This window comes from Oncorhynchus nerka, linkage group LG17, assembly GCF_034236695.1.
Source record: "Oncorhynchus nerka isolate Pitt River linkage group LG17, Oner_Uvic_2.0, whole genome shotgun sequence".
NCBI classification, from domain to species: Eukaryota; Metazoa; Chordata; class Actinopteri; order Salmoniformes; family Salmonidae; genus Oncorhynchus; species Oncorhynchus nerka.
The window spans coordinates 4,526,186-4,547,604 of NC_088412.1; the positions used below are offsets into that span (position 1 = coordinate 4,526,186).

Below are 21,419 nucleotides of genomic sequence, written 5' to 3' on the forward strand. Positions count from 1 at the left end.
CTCTAAAGTTTCCAAAACTGTAAAAAATATTGTCTGTGAGTATAACAGAACTGATGTTGCAGGCGAAAGCCTGAGAAAAATCCAATCTGGAAGTGCCTTGTGTTTTGAAAGCTCTGCGTTCCAATGCATCCCTATTGAGCAGTGAATGGTCTATCAACCAGATTACTTTTTCTCCGTATTCCCCAAGGTGTCTACAGCATTGTGACGTAGTTTTACACATTTATGTTGAAGAATAACCGTAAGCGGCTACATTGCGCAAGTGGTCACCTGATGGCTCCCAGAGTGATTCTCGTGTAAAATACAGAGGTAGCCATTATTCCAATCGGTCCTACTGAAAAACTAATTGTCCTGGTGTATATACAGTGGGGCAAAAAAGTATTTAGTCAGCCACCAATTGTGCAAGTTCTTCCACTTAAAAAGATGAGAGAGGCCTGTAATTTTCATCATAGGTACACTTCAACTATGACGGACAAAATGAGAAAAAAAAATCCAGAAAATCACATTTTAGAATTTTTTATGAATTTATTTGCAAATTATGGTGGAAAATAAGTATGTGTGTGTGTCCTGCGTAGCTTCCTGTTTGTGTGTCCTGCGTAGCTTCCTGTTTGTGTGTCCTGCGTAGCTTCCTGTTTGTGTGTCCTGCGTAGCTTCCTGTTTGTGTGTCCTGCGTAGCTTCCTGTGTTGTGTCCTGCGTAGCTTCCTGTGTGTGTGTCCTGCGTAGCTTCCTGTGTGTGTGTCCTGCGTAGCTTCCTGTGTTGTGTCCTGCGTAGCTTCCTGTTTGTGTGTCCTGCGTAGCTTCCTGTTTGTGTGTCCTGCGTAGCTTCCTGTTTGTGTGTCCTGCGTAGCTTCCTGTTTGTGTGTCCTGCGTAGCTTCCTGTGTGTGTCCTGCGTAGCTTCCTGTGTTGTGTCCTGCGTAGCTTCCTGTTTGTGTGTCCTGCGTAGCTTCCTGTGTTGTGTCCTGCGTAGCTTCCTGTGTGTGTGTGTCCTGCGTAGCTTCCTGTGTGTGTGTCCTGCGTAGCTTCCTGTGTGTGTGTCCTGCGTAGCTTCCTGTGTGTGTGTCCTGCGTAGCTTCCTGTGTGTGTCCTGCGTAGCTTCCTGTGTGTGTCCTGCGTAGCTTCCTGTTTGTGTGTCCTGCGTAGCTTCCTGTTTGTGTGTCCTGCGTAGCTTCCTGTAGCCTGCGTCTTCCTGTGTGTGTGTCCTGCGTAGCTTCCTGTTTGTGTGTCCTGCGTAGCTTCCTGTGTTGTGTCCTGCGTAGCTTCCTGTGTGTGTGTCCTGCGTAGCTTCCTGTGTGTGTGTCCTGCGTAGCTTCCTGTGTTGTGTCCTGCGTAGCTTCCTGTGTGTGTGTCCTGCGTAGCTTCCTGTGTGTGTGTCCTGCGTAGCTTCCTGTTTGTGTGTCCTGCGTAGCTTCCTGTTTGTGTGTCCTGCGTAGCTTCCTGTGTGTGTCCTGCGTCGCTTCCTGTGTGTGTCCTGCGTCGCTTCCTGTGTGTGTCCTGCGTAGCTTCCTGTGTGTGTGTCCTGTGTAGCTTTCTGTGTGTGTCCTGCGTAGCTTCCTGTGTGTGTGTCCTGCGTAGCTTCCTGTGTGTGTGTCCTGCGTAGCTTCCTGTGTTGTGTCCTGCGTAGCTTCCTGTGTGTGTGTCCTGCGTAGCTTCCTGTGTGTGTGTCCTGCGTAGCTTCCTGTGTGTGTGTCCTGTGTAGCTTCCTGTTTGTGTGTCCTGCGTAGCTTCCTGTTTGTGTGTCCTGCATAGCTTCCTGTGTGTGTGTCCTGCGTAGCTTCCTGTGTGTGTGTCCTGCGTAGCTTCCTGTGTTGTGTCCTGCGTAGCTTCCTGTGTGTGTGTCCTGCGTAGCTTCCTGTGTTGTGTCCTGCGTAGCTTCCTGTGTTGTGTCCTGCGTAGCTTCCTGTGTGTGTGTCCTGCATAGCTTCCTGTGTGTGTGTCCTGCGTAGCTTCCTGTGTGTGTGTCCTGTGTAGCTTCCTGTGTTGTGTCCTGCGTAGATTCCTGTGTGTGTGTCCTGCGTAGATTCCTGTGTTGTGTCCTGCGTAGCTTCCTGTGTGTGTCCTGCGTGGCTTCCTGTTTGTGTGTGCTGCGTAGCTTCCTGTGTAGTGTCCTGCGTAGTTCCTGCTTAGCTTCCTGTGTGTGTGTCCTGCGTAGCTTCCTGTGTTGTGTCCTGCATAGCTTCCTGTGTGTGTGTCCTGCGTAGCTTCCTGTGTGTGTCCTGCATAGCTTCCTGTGTGTGTGTCCTGCATAGCTTCCTGTGTGTGTGTCCTGCGTAGCTTCCTGTGTGTGTGTCCTGCATAGCTTCCTGTGTGTGTGTCCTGCGTAGCTTCCTGTGTTGTGTCCTGCATAGCTTCCTGTGTGTGTGTCCTGCGTAGCTTCCTGTGTGTGTCCTGCGTAGCTTCCTGTGTGTGTCCTGCATAGCTTCCTGTGTTGTGTCCTGCATAGCTTCCTGTGTTGTGTCCTGCATAGCTTCCTGTGTGTGTCCTGCATAGCTTCCTGTGTTGTGTCCTGCGTAGCTTCCTGTGTTGTGTCCTGCATAGATTCCTGTGTTGTGTCCTGCGTAGCTTCCTGTGTGTGTGTCCTGCGTAGCTTCCTGTGTGTGTGTCCTGCATAGCTTCCTGTGTGTGTCCTGCGTAGCTTCCTGTGTGTGTGTCCTGCGTAGCTTCCTGTGTGTGTCCTGCGTAGCTTCCTGTGTGTGTGTCCTGCGTAGCTTCCTGTTTGTGTGTCCTGCGTAGCTTCCTGTTTGTGTGTCCTGCGTAGCTTCCTGTGTTGTGTCCTGCGTAGCTTCCTGTGTGTGTGTCCTGCGTAGCTTCCTGTGTGTGTCCTGCGTAGCTTCCTGTGTTGTGTCCTGCGTAGCTTCCTGTTTGTGTGTCCTGCGTAGCTTCCTGTGTTGTGTCCTGCGTAGCTTCCTGTGTGTGTGTGTCCTGCGTAGCTTCCTGTGTGTGTGTCCTGCGTAGCTTCCTGTGTGTGTGTCCTGCATAGCTTCCTGTGTGTGTGTCCTGTGTAGCTTCCTGTGTGTGTGTCCTGCGTAGCTTCCTGTTTGTGTGTCCTGCGTAGCTTCCTGTTTGTGTGTCCTGCGTAGCTTCCTGTGTGTGTCCTGCGTCGCTTCCTGTGTGTGTCCTGCGTAGCTTCCTGTGTGTGTGTCCTGTGTAGCTTTCTGTGTGTGTCCTGCGTAGCTTCCTGTTTGTGTGTCCTACGTAGCTTCCTGTTTGTGTGTCCTGCGTAGCTCCTGTGTGTGTCCTGCGTAGCTTCCTGTGTGTGTCCTGTGCTTCCTGTGTGTGTCCTGTGTAGCTTTCTGTGTGTGTCCTGCGTGTGCTTCCTGTGTGTGTGTCCTGCGTAGCTTCCTGTGTGTGTCCTGTGTTCCTGTGTGTGTGTCCTTCCTGTGTGTGTGTCCTGCGTAGCTTCCTGTGTGTGTGTCCTGCGTAACTTCCTGTGTGTGTGTCCTGTGTAGCTTCCTGTTTGTGTGTCCTGCTTCCTGTTTGTGTTCCTGCATAGCTTCCTGTGTGTGTGTCCTGCGTAGCTTCCTGTGTTGTGTGTCCTGGTAGCTTCCTGTGTTTGTGTGTCCTGCGAGCTTCCTGTGTGTTGCGTAGCTCCTGTGTTGTGTCCTGCGTAGCTTCCTTGTTGTGTCCTGCGTAGCTTCCTGTGTGTGTGTCCTGCATAGCTTCCTGTGTGTGTGTCCTCAGCTTCCTGTGTGTGTGTCCTGTGTAGCTCCTGTGTTGTGTCCTGCATAGATTCCTGTGTGTGTGTCCTGCGTAGATTCCTGTGTTGTGTCCTGCGTGTAGCTTCCTGTGTGTGTCCTCAGTGGGCTTTACCTGTTTGTGTGTGCTGCTATGTATCTTCCTGTGTAGTGTCCTGCGTAGTTCCTGCGTAGCTTCCTGTGTGTGTGTCCTGCGTAGCTTCCTGTGTATGTCCTGCATAGCTTCCTGTGTGTGTGTCCTGAGCTTCCTGTGTGTGTCCTGCAGAGCTTCCTGTGTGTGTGTCCTGCATAGCTTCCTGTGTGTGTGTCCTGCGTAGCTTCCTGTGTGTGTGTCCTGCATAGCTTCCTGTGTGTGTGTCCTGTTGTGTTGTGTCCTGCATAGCTTCCTGTGTGGTGTCCTATTGAGCCTGTGTGTGTCCTCAGCATAGCTTCCTGTGTTGTGTCCTGCATAGCATTCCTGTGTTGTGTCCTGCATAGCTTCCTGTGTGTGTCCTGCATAGCTTCCTGTGTTGTGTCCTGCGTAGCTTCCTGTGTTGTGTCCTGCATAGATTCCTGTGTGTGTCCTTACCTGCGAGCTTCCTGTGTGTTGTCCTGCATAGCTTCCTGTGACATTAGCTTCCTGTGTGTGTCCTGCGTAGCTTCCTGTTTGTGTGTGCCCTAGCTTCCTGTTTGTGTGTCCTTACATGAGCTTCCTGTGTGTGTCCTGCGAGACCTGGTGTTATTGAGCTGTTTGTGTTATAGCTCCTGTGTTGTGTCCTGCGTAGCTCCTGTTTGTGTGTCCTGCGTAGCTTGTGTATGTGTCCTGCGTAGCTTCCTGTGTTGTGTGAGCTGTGTGTGTGTCCTCAGAGCTCCTGTGTGTGTGTGTCATTATTGTGTGTCCTGCGAGCTTCCTGTGTTGTGTCCTGACGTAGCTTCCTGTTTGTGTGTCCTGCGTGAGCTTCCTGTTTGTGTGTCCTGCGTAGCTTCCTGTGTGTGTCCTGCGTTGTGTGTGTCCTGCGTGTCCTGTGTGTGTCCTGCAGCTTCCTGTGTGTGTGTCCTGTTAGCTTTCTGTGTGTGTCCTGCGTAGCTCCTGTGTTATGTCCTGACAGGGCCTGTTACCTGCGAGCTGTTGTGTCCTCAGCTGGACTGTGTACCTGCGTAGCCTGTTTGTGTGTCCTGCGTAGCTCCTGTTTTGTGTCCTGCGTAGCTTCCTGTTTTGTGTCCTGCGTAGCTTCCTGTGTGTGTGTCCTGCGTAGCTTCCTGTGTGTGTGTCCTCGCGAGCTTCCTGTGTGTGTGTCCTGCGTAGCTTCCTGTTTGTTATATCAGACTTCCTGTTTGTGTGTCCTTAGCTTCCTGTGTGTCCTGCGTCGCTATCCTGTGTGTGTCCTGCGTCATTCCTGTGTGTGTCCTGCGAGCTTCCTGTGTGTGTGTCCTGTGTAGCTTTCTGTGTGTGTATCAGAGCTCCTGTGTGTGTGTCCTGCGAGCTTTGATGTGTGTGTCCTGCGAGCTTCCTGTGTTGTGTCCTGAGAGCTTCCTGTGTGTGTGTATATCAGCTTCCTGTGTGTGTTGCGAGCTTCCTGTGTGTGTGTCCTGCGTAGCTCAGTGTGTGTCCTGCGTAGCTCCTTTTGTGTGTCCTGCGTTCCTGTTTGTGTGTCCTGCAGGCTTCCTGTGTGTGTCCTTGAGCTTCCTGTGTGTGTCCTGTAGCTATGTGCTGTGTCCTGCGTAGCTTCCTGTGTGTGTGTTGAGCTGTTGTGTCCTGCGAGCTTCCTGTGTTGTGTCCTGCGTAGCTTCCTGTGTGTGTGTCCTGCATAGCTTCCTGTGTGTGTGTCCTGCGAGCTTCCTGTGTGTGTCCTGTGTAGCTTCCTGTGTTGTGTCCTGCGTAGATTCCTGTGTGTGTGTCCTGCGTAGATTCCTGTGTTGTGTCCTGCGTAGCTTCCTGTTGTGTCCTGCGTGGCTTCCTGTTTGTGTGTGCTGCAGCTTCCTGTGTAGCTTCCTGTGTGTGTCCTGAGAGCTTCCTGTGTTGTGTGTCCTATAGCTTCCTGTGTGTGTGTCCTGCGAGCTTTGTGTTGTGTCCTGCGAGCTTCCTGTGTGTGTGTCCTAGCTCCTGTGTGTGTCCTGTCATCCTGTGTTTGTGTGAGTAGCTTCCTGTGTTGTGTGTCCTGCGTAGCTTCCTGTGTGTGTGTCCTGCGTAGCTTCCTGTGTGTGTGTCCTGCGTAGCTTCCTGTGTTGTGTCCTGCGTAGCTTCCTGTGTGTGTGTCCTGCGTAGCTTCCTGTGTTGTGTGTCCTGCGTAGCTTCCTGTGTGTGTGTCCTGCGTGGCTTCCTGTGTGTGTGTCCTGCGTAGATTCCTGTGTGTGTGTCCTGCGTGGCTTCCTGTTTGTGTGTCCTGCGTAGCTTCCTGTGTAGTGTCCTGCGTAGTTCCTGCGTAGCTTCCTGTGTGTGTGTCCTGCGTAGCTTCCTGTGTTGTGTCCTGCATAGCTTCCTGTGTGTTTGTCCTGCGTAGCTTCCTGTGTGTGTCCTGCATAGCTTCCTGTGTTGTGTCCTGCATAGCTTCCTGTGTGTGTGTCCTGCATAGCTTCCTGTGTTGTGTCCTGCATAGCTTCCTGTGTGTGTGTCCTGCGTAGCTTCCTGTGTGTGTGTCCTGCATAGCTTCCTGTGTGTGTGTCCTGCGTAGCTTCCTGTGTGTGTCCTGCATAGCTTCCTGTGTTGTGTCCTGCGTAGCTTCCTGTGTGTGTGTCCTGCGTAGCTTCCTGTGTGTGTGTCCTGCATAGCTTCCTGTGTGTGTGTCCTGCGTAGCTTCCTGTGTGTGTCCTGCATAGCTTCCTGTGTTGTGTCCTGCGTAGTTCCTGCGTAGCTTCCTGTGTGTGTGTCCTGCGTAGCTTCCTGTGTGTGTGTCCTGCGTAGCTTCCTGTGTGTGTGTCCTGCGTAGCTTCCTGTGTGTGTGTCCTGCGTAGCTTCCTGTGTTGTGTCCTGCGTAGCTTCCTGTGTGTGTGTCCTGCATAGCTTCCTGTGTTGTGTCCTGCGTAGTTCCTGCGTAGCTTCCTGTGTGTGTGTCCTGCGTAGCTTCCTGTGTGTGTGTCCTGCAGCTTCCTGTGTGTGTGTCCTGCGTAGCTTCCTGTTGTGTGTCTGCGTCTTCCTGTGTGTGTCCTGCGTAGCTTCCTGTGTGTGTGTCCTGCGTAGCTTCCTGTGTGTGTGTCCTGCGTAGCTTCCTGTGTGTGTGTCCTGCGTAGCTTCCTGTTTGTGTGTCCTGCGTAGCTTCCTGTGTTGTGTGTCCTGCGTAGCTTCCTGTGTGTGTGTCCTGCGTAGCTTCCTGTGTGTGTGTCCTGCGTAGCTTTCCTGTTTGTGTGTCCTGCGTAGCTTCCTGTGTTGTGTGTCCTGAGAGCTTCCTGTGTGTGTGTCCTGCGTAGCTTCCTGTGTTGTGTCCTGCGTGCTCCTGTGTGTGTGTCCTGCGTAGCTTCCTGTGTGTGTCCTGCGTAGCTTCCTGTGTTTGTGTGTCCTGCGTAGCTTCCTGTGTTGTGTGTCCTGCGTAGCTTCCTGTGTGTGTGTCCTGCGTAGCTTCCTGTGTGTGTCCTGCATAGCTTCCTGTGTTGTGTCCTGCGTAGTTCCTGCGTAGCTTCCTGTGTGTGTGTCCTGCGTAGCTTCCTGTGTGTGTGTGTCCTGCATAGATTCCTGTGTTGTGTGTCCTGTGTAGCTTCCTGTGTGTGTGTCCTGCGTAGCTTCCTGTGTTGTGTGTCCTGCGTAGCTTCCTGTTTGTGTCCTGCATAGCTTCCTGTGTTGTGTCCTGCGTAGCTTCCTGTGTGTGTGTCCTGCGTAGCTTCCTGTGTGTGTCCTGCGTAGCTTCCTGTGTTGTGTGTCCTGACGTGCTTCCTGTGTGTGTGTCCTACGTAGCTTCCTGTGTGTGTGTCCTGCGTAGCTTCCTGTGTGTGTGTCCTGCGTAGCTTCCTGTGTGTGTGTCCTGCGTAGCTTCCTGTGTGTGTGTCCTGCGTGGCTTCCTGTTTGTGTGTCCTGCGTAGCTTCCTGTGTAGTTGTTGTTATATCAGACAGGACATTACTGAGATTTGTTGTTATATCAGACAGGACGTTATTGAGAGCTCTTGTTATATCAGACAGGACATTATTGAGAGATGTTGTTATATCAGACAGGACATTATTGAGAGCTCTTGTTATATCAGACTGGACATTACTGAGAGCTGTTGTTATATCAGAGAGGATATTACAGAGAGCTGTTGATATATCAGACAGGACATTACTGAGAGCTGTTGTTATATCAGACAGGACATTATTGAGAGCTGTTGTTATATCAGACAGGACATTACATTGAGCTGTTGTTATATCAGACAGGACATTACATTGAGCTGTTGTTATATCAGACTGGACATTACTGAGAGCTGTTGTTATATCAGACAGGATGTTACTGAGAGCTGTTGTTATATCAGACAGGACATTACATTGAGCTGTTGTTATATCAGACTGGACATTACTGAGAGCTGTTGTTATATCAGACAGGATGTTACTGAGAGCTGTTGTTATATCAGACAGGACATTACTGAGAGATGTTGATATATCAGACTGGACATTACTGAGAGCTGTTGTTATATCAGACAGGACATTACATTGAGCTGTTGTTATATCAGACTGGACATTATTGAGATTTGTTGTTATATCAGACAGGACGTTACTCCGAGCTCTTGTTATATCAGACAGGACGTTACTGAGAGCTGTTGTTATATCAGAGAGGATATTACAGAGAGCTGTTGATATATCAGACAGGACATTACTGAGAGCTGTTGTTATATCAGACAGGACATTACTGAGAGCTGTTGTTATATCAGACTGGACATTATTGAGCTGTTGTTATATCAGACTGGACATTACTGAGAGCTGTTGTTATATTTGACAGGATGTTACTGAGAGCTGTTGTTATATCAGACAGGACATTACTGAGAGATGTTGATATATCAGACAGGACATTATTGAGCTGTTGTTATATCAGACTGGACATGACTGAGAGCCGTTGTTATATCAGACTGGACATTACTGAGAGCTGTTGTTATATCAGACTGGACATTACTGAGAGCTGTTGTTATATCAGACTGGACATTACTGAGAGCTGTTGTTATATCAGACTGGACATTACTGAGAGCTGTTGTTATATCAGACAGGACATTACTGAGAGCTGTTGTTATATCAGACTGGACATTACTGAGAGCTGTTGTTATATCAGACTGGACATTACTGAGAGCTGTTGTTATATCAGACTGGACATTACTGAGAGATGTTGATATATCAGACAGGACATTATTGAGCTGTTGTTATATCAGACTGGACGTTACTCAGAGCTGTTGTTATATCAGACAGGACATTACTGAGAGCTGTTGTTATATCAGACAGGATGTTACTCAGAGCTGTTGTTATATCAGACAGGACGTTACTCAGAGCTGGGGATGTCTGTGGTTTCTGTATGGGTGTGTGAGGGTAGTTGAAATGTGGATGCAAAGTGAATCAGTTACTGACCAAAAGCCTCGAGCCGTGTTCAGAAACATTCTTTACTCTTTCCTCTTCGGCACTTGTGTAGATCTGAGAGTACTGCTTGGATAGGTGTAAGTAATATGGTAGATGTTCCATCTGATCTCAGTTCCATTGGGCCATCTTATCTAGAGAGCATTCAGTTCCATTGGACCATCTTGTCTAGAGAGCATTCAGTTCCATTGGGCCATCTTGTCTAGAGAGCATTCAGTTCCATTGGGCCATCTTGTCTAGAGGGCATTCAGTTCCATTGGGCCATCTTGTCTAGAGAGCATTCAGTTCCATTGGGCCATCTTATCTAGAGGGCATTCAGTTCCATTGGGCCATCTTATCTAGAGGGCATTCAGTTCAATTGGGCCATCTTATCTAGAGGGCATTCAGTTCCATTGGGCCATCTTATCTAGAGGGCATTCAGTTCCATTGGGCCATCTTGTCTAGAGGGTATTCAGTTCCATTGGGCCATCTTGTCTAGAGGGCATTCAGTTCCATTGGGCCATCTTATCTAGAGAGCATTCAGTTCCATTGGGCCATCTTATCTAGAGGGCATTCAGTTCCATTGGGCCATCTTATCTAGAGAGCATTCAGTTCCATTGGGCCATCTAAAAGATTATATGTGACATTCACCAGGTTGCTTGCATTTCAAAAGAGAGTTCAGCTCTGTGGTGGCCAGTGAATTCAGCTCTGTGGTGACCAGTGAGTTCACCTCTGTGGTGGCCAGTGAGTTCAGCTCTGTGGTGGTCAGTGAGTTCACCTCTGTGGTGGCCAGTAGGTTCAGCTCTGTGGTGGCCAGTAGGTTCAGCTCTGTGGTGGCCAGTAGGTTCAGCTCTGTGGTGGCCAGTAGGTTCAGCTCTGTGGTGGCCAGTGAGTTCAGCTCTGTGGTGGCCAGTGAATTCAGCTCTGTGGTGGCCAGTGAGTTCAGCTCTGTGGTGGCCAGTGAGTTCAGCTCTGTGGTGGCCAGTGAGTTCAGCTCTGTGGTGGTCAGTGAGTTTAGCTCTGTGGTGGCCAGAAAATTCAGCTCTGTGGTGGTCAGAGAGTTCAGCTCTGTGGTGGTCAGAGAGTTCAGCTCTGTGGTGGCCAGTGAGTTCAGCTCTGTGGTGGCCAGTGAATTCAGCTCTGTGGTGGCCAGTAGGTTCAGCTCTGTGGTGATCAGTGAGTTTAGCTCTGTGGTGGTCAGTGAGTTCAGCTCTGTGGTGGCCAGTGAATTCAGCTCTGTGGTGGCCAGTGAATTCAGCTCTGTGGTGACCAGTGAGTTCACCTCTGTGGTGGCCAGTGAGTTCAGCTCTGTGGTGGTCAGTGAGTTCAGCTCTGTGGTGGCCAGTGAGTTCAGCTCTGTGGTGGCCAGTGAATTCAGCTCTGTGGTGGCCAGTGAATTCAGCTCTGTGGTGACCAGTGAGTTCACCTCTGTGGTGGCCAGTGAGTTCAGCTCTGTGGTGGTCAGTGAGTTCAGCTCTGTGGTGGCCAGTGAGTACACCTCTGTGGTGACCAGTGAGTTCAGCTCTGTGGTGGCCAGATAGTTCAGCTCTGTGGTGGCCAGAGAGTTCAGCTCCGTGGTAGCCAGTGAGTTCACCTCTGTGGTGGCCAGTGAGTTCAGCTCTGTGGTGGCCAGTGAGTTCACCTCTGTGGTGGCCAGAGAGTTCAGCTCTGTGGTGGCCAGTGAGTTCAGCTCTGTGGTGGCCAGTGAGTTCAGCTCTGTGGTGGCCAGTGAGTTCAGCTCTGTGGTGGTCAGAGAGTTCAGCTCTGTGGTGGCCAGTGAGTTCAGCTCTGTGGTGGTCAGTGAGTTCAGCTCTGTGGTGGCCAGTGAGTTCAGCTCTGTGGTGGTCAGTAGGTTCAGCTCTGTGGTGGCCAGTGAGTTCATTTCTGTGGTGGTCAGAGAGTTCAGCTCTGTGGTGGCCAGTGAGTTCACCTCTGTGGTGGCCAGATAGTTCAGCTCTGTGATGGTCAGTGAGTTTAGCTCTGTGGTGGTCAGAGAGTTCAGTTCTGTGGTGTCCAGAGAGTTCAGCTCTGTGGTGGCCAGAGAATTCAGCTCTGTGGTGTCCAGAGAGTTCAGCTCTGTGGTGGCCAGAGAGTTCGGCTCTGTGGTGGCCAGAGAGTTCGGCTCTGTGGTGGCCAGAGAGTTCGGATCTGTGGTGGCCAGAGAGTTCGGCTCTGTGGTGGCTAGAGAATTCAGCTTGACAGCCGTCTGATTTAGTGATTTAACCCAGGACTTCTCCAGTGTTTTTTTTCTTCTTCTGGTAGTTGGTAAGGTGCCACAACAATAACTAGTTGATACAGTCAGCAATTAACAGCGGGATGAGGGATTAAAACAGCCTGTTCGCCTGATGACCCCTGATGACCCCCGAGTCAAGCCGTTTTCTGTGCCTCAGTTCCAGCAAACCTTTTGTTCAGAAAAGGGGGTCTGTACACTTAGCAGGGAGCTAAGTGTCACTGGTTGATCCTGAATACAGTGGCGAGATGAACGTGACACTAACTGTGTTACTGCTCCCTGATAGGCCTGTGTTTTATCCACTAACTGTTATCCAGCTCCCTGATAGGCCTGTTATCCAGCTCCCCGATTGGCCTGTTATCCACTAACTGTTATACTGCTCCCTGATAGGCCTGTGTTTTATCCACTAACTGTTATCCAGCTCCCCGATTGGCCTGTTATCCACTAACTGTTATACAGCTCCCTGATAGGCCTGTTATCCAGCTCCCTGATAGGCCTGTTATCCAGCTCCCCGATAGGCCTGTTTTCCACTAACTGTTATCCTGCTCCCTGATAGGCCTGTTATCCAGCTCCCTGATTGGCCTGTGTTTTATGAACCCAATCAGAACCATCTATCAGATCAGATCTCATTCACTCATTCACAAATACGTCGTATTGTGTTCTCACCACGGACGTTGTCCACCATAAAACCAGGCTGGTGAATCATTGTAATACGTTTGTAATCCTGGTTATATTTAAAAACATTCTAATAAGTTTGATTGTCATAAAAACCAGGAGATAGAGACTGTATACAGTTGAAGTCGGAAGTTTACGTACACCTTTCGCCAAATACATTTAAACTCAGTTTTTCACAATTCCTGACATTTAATCCTAGTAACATTTCCCTGTTTTAGGTCATTTAGGATCACCACTTTATTTTAAGAATGTGAAATGTCAGAATAATAGTAGAGAGAATTATTTCTTTCATCTTTTCCCCGTTCTCCCTCTGCTGTTCCCCGTTCTCCCTCTGCTGTTCCCTGTTCTCCCTCTGCTGTTCCCCGTTCTCCCTCTGCTGTTCCCCGTTCTCCCTCTGCTGTTCACTGTTCTACCTCTGCTGTTCCCTGTTCTCCCTCTGCTGTTCCCTCTGCTCCCTCTGCTGTTCCCCGTTCTCCCTCTGCTGTTCACTGTTCTCTCTCTGCTGTTCCCCGTTCTCCCTCTGCTGTTCCCTGTTCTCCCTCTGCTGTTCCCCGTTCTCCCTCTGCTGTTCCCCGTTCTCCCTCTGCTGTTCCCTGTTCTCCCTCTGCTGTTCCCTGTTCTCCCTCTACTGTTCCCTGTTCTCCCTCTGCTGTTCCCTGTTCTCCCTCTGCTGTTCCCGTTCTCCCTCTGCTGTTCCCGTTCTCCCTCTGCTGTTCCCTGTTCTCCCTCTGCTGTTCCCTGTTCTCCCTCTGCTGTTCACTGTTCTCCCTCTGCTGTTCCCTGTTCTCCCTCTGCTGTTCCCCGTTCTACCTCTGCTGTTCCCCGTTCTCCCTCTGCTGTTCCCCGTTCTCCCTCTGCTGTTCCCAGTTCTCCCTCTGCTGTTCACTGTTCTCCCTCTGCTGTTCCCTGTTCTCCCTCTGCTGTTCCCCGTTCTACCTCTGCTGTTCCCCGTTCTCCCTCTGCTGTTCCCCGTTCCACCTCTGCTGTTCCCCGTTCTCCCTCTGCTCCCTCTGCTGTTCCCCGTTCTCCCTCTGCTGTTCCCAGTTCTCCCTCTGCTCTGCACCACCTTGCAGGATGTTTGCTAGAGAGAGTGAGGTGGTGTGTCATTAAGCTGTGAGAGCAGAAGAGAGGGGAGGAGAAACAGAGCGCAATGAAAGGATTTCCCCGGTGCCAAGAGAGGCTCTGAAGCAAAATCATGACATCACTCTGCGTGAGAGTCAATGTGTGTTGATGGCATGAAGGCCTAGGGGTCACCGGCTGCAGACACGTTGTCAGGGAGCTGCCCGCTCTGCCGGGAGGCGGGGGGGTAATGCGTCTACTAAGCTTAGATGTCAATACAATACCTCCTGTATGTATTTATAAAAAGACAACTGCTAAAGACAGTTTATACACATTCAAGTTCCTCCTTCCTTTTTACCTGACCTGATCTAATATGGTATATGTAATATCTAATATGGTATATGTAATATCTAATATGGTATATATAATATCTAATATGGTATATGTAATATCTCATATGGTATATATAATATCTAATATGGTATGGTATATGTAATATCTAATATGGTATATATAATATCTAATATGGTATATGTAATATCTAATATGGTATATGTAATATCTAATATGCTATATATAATATCTCATATGGTATATATAATATCTAATATGGTATATATAATATCTAATATGGTATGGTATATGTAATATCTAATATGGTATATATAATATCTAATATGGTATATGTAATATCTAATATGGTATATATAATATCTAATATGGCATATGTAATATCTAATATGGTATATGTAATATCTAATATGGTATATATCATATCTAATGTGGTATGTTATATATAATATCTAATATGGTATATATAATATCTAATATGGTATATGTAATATCTAATATGGTATATATAATATCTAATATGGTATATGTAATATCTAATATGGTATATATAATATCTAATATGGTATGGTATATGTAATATCTAATATGGTATATATAATATCTAATATGGTATATGTAATATCTAATATGGTATATATCATATCTAATGTGGTATGGTATATGTAATATCTAATATGGTATATATAATATCTAATATGGTATATGTCATATCTAATATGGTATATGTAATATCTAATATGGTATATGTAATATCTAATATGGTATATATCATATCTAATATGGTATATATAATATCTAATATGGTATATATAAATCTAATATGGTATATATAATATCTAATATGGTATATATAATATCTAATATGGTATATATAATATGTTATGGTATATGTAATATCTAATATGGTATATCTAATATGGTATGGTATATCTAATATGGTATGGTATATATAATATGGTATGGTATATATAATATGTTATGGTATATGCAATATCTAATATGGTATGGTATGTATAATATGGTATGGTATATATAATATGTTATGGTATATGCAATATCTAATATGGTATAGGTATGTATAATATGGTATGGTATATATAATATGGTATGGTATATGGTATATATAATATGGTATGGTATATATAATATGGTATGGTATATATAATATGGTATGGTATATATAATATGGTATGGTATATGGTATGTATAATATGGTATGGTATATGGTATATATAATATGGTATGGTATATATAATATGGTATGGTATATATAATATGGTATATGGTATATATAATATGGTATGGTATGTATAATATGGTATGGTATATATAATATGGTATGGTATATATAATATGGTATGGTATGTATAATATGGTATGGTATATATAATATGGTATGGTATATGGTATATATAATATGGTATGGTATATATAATATGGTATGGTATATATAATATGGTATGGTATATGGTATGTATAATATGGTATGGTATGTGGTATATATAATATGGTATGGTATATGGTATATATAGTATGGTATATATAATATGGTATGGTATATGGTATATATAATATGGTATGGTATATGGTATATATAATATGGTATGGTATGTATAATATGGTATGGTATATATAATATGGTATGGTATGTATGGTATATAATATGGTATGTATGGTATATAATATGGTATGTGTGGTATATAATATGGTATGTATGGTATATATAATATGGTATGTGTGGTATATAATATGGTATGTATGGTATATATAATATGGTATGTATGGTATATATAATATGGTATGCTATGTGTGGTATATAATATGATATGCTATGTGTGGTATATATAATATGGTATGGTATGTGTGGTATATAATATGGTATGGTATATATAATATGGTATGGTATGTGTGGTATATATAATATGGTATGTTATGTGTGGTATATAATATGGTATGGTATATATATAATATGGTATGTATGGTATATATAATATGGTATGTATGGTATATAATATGGTATGGTATGTATGGTATATAATATGTTATGGTATGTGTGGTATATAATATGGTATGTATGGTATATAATATGGTATGCTATGTGTGGTATATAATATGGTATGGTATGTATGGTATATAATATGGTATGTATGGTATATAATATGGTATGCTATGTGTGGTATATTATATGGTATGCTATGTGTGGTATATATAATATGGTATGGTATGTGTGGTATATAATATGGTATGGTATGTATTTTATATAATATGGTATGTATGGTATATAATATGGTATGCTATGTTGTAGTTCGTTCATATAATATGGTATGTATGGTATATAATATGGTATGTATGGTATATAATATGGTATGGTATGTGTGGTATATAATATGGTATGTATGGTATATAATATGGTATGCTATGTGTGGTATATAATATGGTATGCTATGTATGGTATATAATATGGTATGCTATGTATGGTATATAATATGGTATGTATGGTATATAATATGGTATGGTATGTATGGTATATAATATGGTATGCTATGTATGGTATATAATATGGTATGCTGTGTGTGGTATATAATATGGTATGCTATGTATGGTATATAATATGGTATGTATGGTATATAATATGGTATGGTATATATAATATGGTATGGTATGTGTGGTATATATAATATGGTATGGTATGTGTGGTATATAATATGGTATGTGTGGTATATAATATGGTATGGTATATATAATATGGTATGGTATGTATGGTATATATAATATGGTATGGTATGTATGGTATATAATATGGTATGTGTGGTATATAATATGGTATGTATGGTATATAATATGGTATGCTATGTGTGGTATATAATATGGTATGGTATGTATGGTATATAATATGGTATGTATGGTATATAATATGGTATGCTATGTGTGGTATATTGTATGGTATGCTATGTGTTGTATATAATATGGTATGTATGGTATATAATATGGCATGGTATGTGTGGTATAGAATATGGTATGCTGTGTGTGGTATATAATATGGTATGGTATGTGTGGTATATAATATGGTATGGTATGTATGGTATATAATATGGTATGTATGGTATATAATATGGTATGCTATGTGTGGTATATAATATGGTATGGTATGTATGGTATATAATATGGTATGGTATGTGTGGTATATAATATGGTATGTATGGTATATAATATGGTATGCTATGTGTGGTATATAATATGGTATGCTATGTATGGTATATAATATGGTATGTATGGTATATAATATGGTATGGTATGTATGGTATATAATATGGTATGCTATGTATGGTATATAATATGGTATGCTGTGTGTGGTATATCATATGGTATGGTATGTATGGTATATAATATGATATGTATGGTATATAATATGGTATGTGTGGTATATAATATGGTATATATAATATCTAATATGGTATATATAATATCTAATATGGTATATGTAATATCTAATATGGTATATATAATATCTAATATGGTATATGTAATATCTAATATGGTATATATAATATCTAATATGGTATGGTATATATAATATCTAATATGGTATGGTATATGTAATATCTAATATGGTATATATAATATCTAATATGGTATATGTAATATCTAATATGGTATATATCATATCTAATGTGGTATGGTATATGTAATATCTAATATGGTATATATAATATCTAATATGGTATATGTCATATCTAATATGGTATGGTAGATGTAATATCTAATATGGTATATATAATATCTAATATGGTATATATAAATCTAATATGGTATATATAATATCTAATATGGTATATATAATATCTAATATGGTATATATAATATGTTATGGTATATGTAATATCTAATATGGTATATCTAATATGGTATGGTATATCTAATATGGTATGGTATGTGTGGTATATATAATATGGTATGTTATGTGTGGTATATAATATGGTATGGTATATATATAATATGGTATGTATGGTATATATGATATGGTATGTATGGTATATAATATGGTATGGTATGTATGGTATATAATATGTTATGGTATGTGTGGTATATAATATGGTATGTATGGTATATAATATGGTATGCTATGTGTGGTATATAATATGGTATGGTATGTATGGTATATAATATGGTATGTATAGTATATAATATGGTATAGTATGTGTAGTGTATAGTTATAGTGGTAGTGTTATAGTGTGGTATATATAATAGTAGTGGTATGGTATGTGTGGTATATAATATGGTATGGTATATATAATATGGTATGGTATGTGTGGTATATATAATATGGTATGTTATGTGTGGTATATAATATGGTATGTGTGGTATATAATATGGTATGTATGGTATATAATATGGTATAGTGTAGTATGTATGGTATATAATATGTTATAGTGTAGTAGTGTGGTATATAATATGGTATGTATGGTATATAATATGGTATGCTATGTGTGGTATATAATATGGTATGGTATGTATGGTATATAATATGGTATGTATGGTATATAATATGGTATGCTATGTGTGGTATATTATATGGTATGCTATGTGTGGTATATAATATGGTATGTATGGTATATAATATGGTATGTGTGGTATATAATATGGTATGCTATGTGTGGTATATATAATATGGTATGGTATGTGTGGTATATAATATGGTATGGTATGTATTTTATATAATATGGTATGTATGGTATATAATATGGTATGCTATGTGTGGTATATAATATGGTATGTATGGTATATAATATGGTATGTATGGTATATAATATGGTATGGTATGTGTGGTATATAATATGGTATGTATGGTATATAATATGGTATGCTATGTGTGGTATATAATATGGTATATATGTATAGTGTATATAATATGGTATGCTATGTATGGTATATAATATGGTATGTATGGTATATAATATGGTATGGTATGTATAGTATATAATATGGTATGCTATGTATGGTATATAATATGGTATGCTGTGTGTGTATATAATATGGTATGGTATGTATAGGTATATAATATGTATGTATGGTATATAATATGGTATGTATATGTGTGTGTATATAATATGGTATGGTATGTATGGTATATAATATGGTATGGTATGTGTAGGTATATAATATGGTATGTATGGTATATAATATGGTATGCTATGTATGGTATATAATATGGTATGTATGGTATATAATATGGTATGGTATGTATGGTATATAATATGGTATGCTATGTATGGTATATAATATGGTATGCTGTGTGTGGTATATAATATGGTATGGTATGTATGGTATATAATATGGTATGTATGGTATATAATATGGTATGTGTGGTATATAATATGGTATGGTATATATAATATGGTATGGTATGTGTGGTATATATAATATGGTATGGTATGTGTGGTATATAATATGGTATGTGTGGTATATAATATGGTATGGTATATATAATATGTATAGTGTATAGTGTAATAGGTATATAATATGGTATAGGTATGTATAGGTATATAATATGGTATGTATGGTATATAATATGGTATGTGTGTATATAATATAGGTATGTATAGTGTTATATAATATGTATATGCTATGTGTGGTATATAATATGTTATAGTATGGTATGTATAGGTATATAATATGGTATGCTATGTGTGGTATATTGTATGGTATGCTATGTGTTGTATATAATATGGTATGTATAGTGTATATAATATGGCATAGTGTATGTGTGGTATAGAATAGTGGTATGCTGTGTGTTATATATAATATGGTATGGAATAGTGTGGTATATATAGTGTTATATGTTATAGTGTATAGTGTTATAGTGTTAGTAGTGTATGTATGTTATATATAATATGGTATGTGTATGTGTTAGTGTATATAATATGGTATAGTGTATGTAGTGTAGTATATTATAGTGGTATAGTATGTAGTGTTATATAATATGTGTATAGTGTTATAGTGTATATAATATGTAGTAGTGTTATAGTGTTATAGTATAATATGTGTATAGTGCTATGTATGTGTATATAATATGGTATGTATAGTGTTATAGTGTATAGTGTATATAATATGTAGTAGTGTATGGTATATAATATGGTATGGTATGTATAGTGTATATAATAGTGTTATGCTAGTGTATAGTGTATATAATATGGTATGCTGTGTAGTGTGTTATAGTATATCATATGGTATGGTATGTATGTTATAGTGTAGTAGTGTTATAGTGTAGTAGTGTTATACTGTTATAGTGTAGTAGTGTTATAGTGTTATAGTGTTATAGTGTAGTAGTGTTATAGTGTAGTAGTGTTATAGTGTTATAGTGTAGTAGTGTTATAGTGTTATAGTGTTATAGTGTAGTAGTGTTATAGTGTTATAGTGTTATAGTGTTATAGTGTAATAGTGTAGTAGTGTTATAGTGTAATAGTGTTATAGTGTAGTAGTGTTATAGTGTAGTAGTGTTATAGTGTAGTAGTGTTATAGTGTAGTAGTGTTATAGTGTAGTAGTGTAATAGTGTTATAGTGTAATAGTGTAGTAGTGTTATAGTGTTATAGTGTAGTAGTGTTATAGTGTAGTAGTGTTATAGTGTTATAGTGTTATAGTGTAGTAGTGTTATAGTGTAGTAGTGTAGTAGTGTTATAGTGTTATAGTGTAGTAGTGTTATAGTGTAGTAGTGTTATAGTGTTATAGTGTAGTAGTGTTATAGTGTAGTAGTGTTATAGTGTAGTAGTGTTATAGTGTTATAGTGTTATAGTGTAGTAGTGTTATAGTGTCATAGTGTTATAGTGTAGTAGTGTTATAGTGTAGTAGTGTTATAGTGTTATAGTGTTATAGTGTAGTAGTGTTATAGTGTTATAGTGTTATAGTGTTATAGTGTAGTAGTGTAGTAGTGTTATAGTGTAGTAGTGTTATAGTGTTATAGTGTAATAGTGTAATAGTGTCATAGTGTAATAGTGTTATAGTGTAGTAGTGTTATAGTGTAGTAGTGTTATAGTGTAGTAGTGTTATAGTGTAGTAGTGTTATAGTGTAGTAGTGTAATAGTGTTATAGTGTAATAGTGTAGTAGTGTCATAGTGTTATAGTGTAGTAGTGTCATAGTGTAGTAGTGTAGTAGTGTTATAGTGTAGTAGTGTAATAGTGTAGTAGTGTTATAGTGTTATAGTGTTATAGTGTTATAGTGTAGTAGTGTTATAGTGTAATAGTGTAATAGTGTTATAGTGTAGTAGTGTTATAGTGTAATAGTGTAATAGTGTAATAGTGTTATAGTGTAATAGTGTAATAGTGTCATAGTGTTATAGTGTAATAGTGTAATAGTGTAGTAGTGTTATAGTGTAATAGTGTAATAGTGTCATAGTGTTATAGTGTAGTAGTGTCATAGTGTTATAGTGTTATAGTGTAATAGTGTTATAGTGTCATAGTGTTATAGTGTAGTAGTGTTATAGTGTAATAGTGTTATAGTGTAATAGTGTAATAGTGTCATAGTGTAGTAGTGTAGTAGTGTTATAGTGTAGTAGTGTAATAGTGTAGTAGTGTTATAGTGTAGTAGTGTTATAGTGTAGTAGTGTTATAGTGTAATAGTGTTATAGTGTAGTAGTGTAGTAGTGTTATAGTGTAGTAGTGTAATAGTGTAATAGTGTCATAGTGTAGTAGTGTAGTAGTGTTATAGTGTAGTAGTGTAATAGTGTAGTAGTGTTATAGTGTAGTAGTGTTATAGTGTAATAGTGTTATAGTGTAGTAGTGTTATAGTGTTATAGTGTTATAGTGTTATAGTGTAGTAGTGTTATAGTGTAATAGTGTTATAGTGTAATAGTGTTATAGTGTAGTAGTGTTATAGTGTAGTAGTGTTATAGTGTAGTAGTGTTATAGTGTAGTAGTGTTATAGTGTAGTAGTGTTATA

General features: G+C 41.2%; 1 protein-coding gene across 1 annotated transcript in view; it reads left to right on the plus strand.

Annotated features, from left to right (window-relative positions):
* Positions 1 to 21,419, plus strand: part of smad6b (SMAD family member 6b) — a 140,963-nt gene that overhangs the window by 117,690 nt on the left and 1,854 nt on the right. The window lies entirely within an intron of this gene.